We start from the raw sequence: 3,532 nt of genomic DNA, 5'->3' as shown, positions 1-3,532 counted from the left end.
TACGGATTTGATCAATCCTTAGCGGATTATTCATTATTCACTTACACGAAAGGCGCTATTTTTCTTGGTGTTTTGGTCTATGTAGATGATATGATTATTGTGAGCAGTGATGATCGAGCAAGCGCACGGCTCAAGATGTTCCTCGATAAGAGTTTTGGAGTTAAGGATCTTGGCCGTCTAAAATATTTTCTAGGCATTGAAGTTGCTGCAGGATCAGACGGTCTATTTCTTTGTCAGCGTAAATATGCGTTGGAGATTATTAAAGAGACTGGCATGGAAGGAGCAAAACCCGCTAATACGCCTATTCAGCAAAATCACACTTTAGCACTTTCCGACGGTTATGTACTGAAGGATCCCATGCCTTATCGAAGATTGATTGGACGGTTAATTTATTTAACAATTACGCGGCCAGATTTGGTATACATAGTCCATATACTGTCTCAATTTATGAACCAGCCACGCAAAGAGCATATGGAGGCAGCCTTGCGCGTCGTTCGTTACATCAAAGGGAGTCCTGGAAAGAGGATAATCATGCATAGGAATTCCGAGTTAAAATTGAATGGGTACTCGGATTCGGATTTTGGCGCTTGTCCTCTGACTAGACGGTCATTGACCGGATATTTTGTAGCATTGGGTAATACCCCTCTTTCATGGAAGGTAAAGAAGCAAGTAACCGTGGCCAAATCTACAGCAGAAGCGGAATATAGGGCATTAGCTGCTGTGACATGTGAACTATTGTGGATAAAAGCATTCCTGCATTCGTTGGGAATTCTGCACACAAGTCCAATGAACATATTTTGCGACAATAAGGCGGCATTGCATATTGCTAGAAATCCTGTGTTTCATGATCGTACTAAACATATCGAAATTGACTGTCATTTTGTTCGTCATCATTTGCAAAATAGAACAATTGCCACTTCGCACGTCAGAAGCAAAGAGCAAATAGCTGATTTATTTACAAAGGCTCTGGGTGCGGAAGCGTTTAATTATTTGCAGTCCAAGTTGGGCATCGGTTTGCCCCGAGCTCCAACTTGAGGGGGAGTATTAAACCGGTGTTTGATAAATATCGCGTCATACCTTATTGTTTACCAATTGGTTACCTAAGGCATATAGAATTGTATTTTAGGTAAGAAAGCTAAGGTATGCGATGCATATAAATAGACGATGTACTCGGTTGATTTATTCATTCAATACACAGAAATATTTCCCAATTCTCGTGTTCACAATTTAACAACATGCTATCAAGTGATTCATTATTTTCCATTCTGAAAAGTTCGTATTTTTGAATCAGCAGGTCAATACGATATTTCCTTACAACCGACGTTCCTTCATAGGCCAATTCAATACCATCCCATATTTCCTTGGCCGAAGTGCAAGAAGAAACGATCGAATTCAGTCGATGTCATGCCGTTTTGTAACAGGCTTATCGCTTTCGAGTTTTTTTCAGCCTTCTTGTAATTAGCCTCAACATAGTCTTCTTCCTTTTTCTCATAGGTAGTGCCTTCCGAAGATGCGACCAAAATTTTATTTGGTCCGTTCTTTATAATCGTCCAGCACTCCCAATCATGTCCTTTTATTAGTGTGTCATATTGTTTTTCCAAAGTCCATAATTCTTCCCATCAAAGACGGGACACTTAAGATACTTGGAATCCATTTTACACGTGTAAAGCAGCGGAATAAAAATAAAATAAAAAGATAAAAAGTTAGACGGATCTAGCCTCTTTGCGGTTAGGCAATCAAGAGCACGAGGCTCTGATACCAATTGAAGAGTCTACCACACCCGAAATACTCGAGGGGGGGGGGGGGGTGAATTGAGTATTTAAAAAATTATGCCTACTTTTTATTTTATAACAAGGTAATTAATTACATAAAGTTTATTGATTAAACTTTAACTAATTAACTAAATGATTATTAACGTAATGAAATGACCGAAACGAAAGATGCAAGGACACACGATATTTGAAGTGGTTCAGCTTCACACGTCGGAGCCTATGTCCACTATTCTCGATTAATAACTTTAGTACCTTACTCCGGATTAAAAAATTATCAACCCAACTCGTATAGTTAACTCTAACTATAACTCGATTTGAATACCACTAGATATTTTATTTGACTATCTTAAGTTACTAAGAAAGCACTTGATTGTTCTTCTAAGTGTTCACACAATTGAACGAGTAAGAAACAATATGAAGTACTATTATCTTATGACGTAATCTTAAGAAAGATAAGCAATTTAAAGAGCACGACTTTTCGCAATATTTTCAAAAACAAAACAATAAGACAATTAAGATTTAAACTCAAATATGTTTTGCAAGGATTGTTGTATTTTGAAAAGCTTACTTAAATAAGGAATGATCAAGTGTATTTATAGTAGAAGAGAGAACTAGGGTTTGCACGAAACCCTAGGTGCCGTGAGATAGGCGGCAACGATTACAAGAGATAAATCTTTATCTCTTTCCTAATTTAATCTAAGATATTATAGTTTAGGTAAATAAGATAAAAGTAAATCTTATTTGTTTTCTAAAACTATATCTTTTAGATGTTTGGATAAGTAAACAAATCATATATTACAAAGATAGGAAAATATCTTATATAAATATAAGCTAGATTTGACTAGATAGGTTACTTATGCACAACAACTTCACACGCCCCAACGGTATTCAGCTCACGGCCGAAACCCTAGGCCCGTGCTCATCTTGGATAAAATCGATCTTCTTGAATTAGGGTAAGGTTAAATAGACTAGCAAACCCTAGGTAGCATGACGACCCATAAGTCATTTTACTAAACAATAGAGGTATGCAAGTTACCTATTATAACAACCCATAATTCAACTCTACTATATACACAAATGATTTCGAAATATGTTTAAAGAATTTTATCCTTTGAAAAATGATTTTAAATTTATTAAAATCGTGCTATTAAAATGCTACCTAAAGTTATAGTAGAAACAGCTATAACTTTAAGTTTGGTAAGTAAAGTTATAGGTGAAATAGCTATAACTTTACCTTTCCAATATTCTTAACTTAAGATACCGTCATTAGATGAAGACCTATACTAACTAATCTTCCTGTAGATCTTCAGTAAAGGATCTTCTCTTTAGCTTAACCAAAAGCTCTTTATCTTGAGCTTTGTTAAAGACTTGATCTAGCCTTTTGCTTGAATGATCATCATACTTGAAACTTGTTACACTTGCTTATGATGCTTTAAGAATCTTCAATGTTATAGCAGCTCATGTTATAGCTCAAGCTGCTATAACATTACTTGAATGATGCCTCACAAATCTTCAATGTTATAGCTAACAATGCTATAACATTACTTGTTAACTTGTAAACCTAAGTTAATCTAACAAAGACTAAACAAACGATTACGAGCAATAGTTTACATAAAACGAGGCACATACTTGTCATTATCAAAACATAATCATATATCTATATGGTCCAACAGCTTTGTTCTTGAGCTTCTCCACCAAGTACCTTTTATACAACAACTTGACCTTTTGGAGAAGGTTTACCATATTATCTCCAACAATCA

The sequence above is a fragment of the Silene latifolia genome, unplaced genomic scaffold (genome assembly GCF_048544455.1).
Source record: "Silene latifolia isolate original U9 population unplaced genomic scaffold, ASM4854445v1 scaffold_421, whole genome shotgun sequence".
Lineage (NCBI taxonomy): Eukaryota > Viridiplantae > Streptophyta > Magnoliopsida > Caryophyllales > Caryophyllaceae > Silene > Silene latifolia.
The sequence above is the reverse complement of the archived record's forward strand: the minus strand, read 5'-3'. Positions refer to the sequence as shown.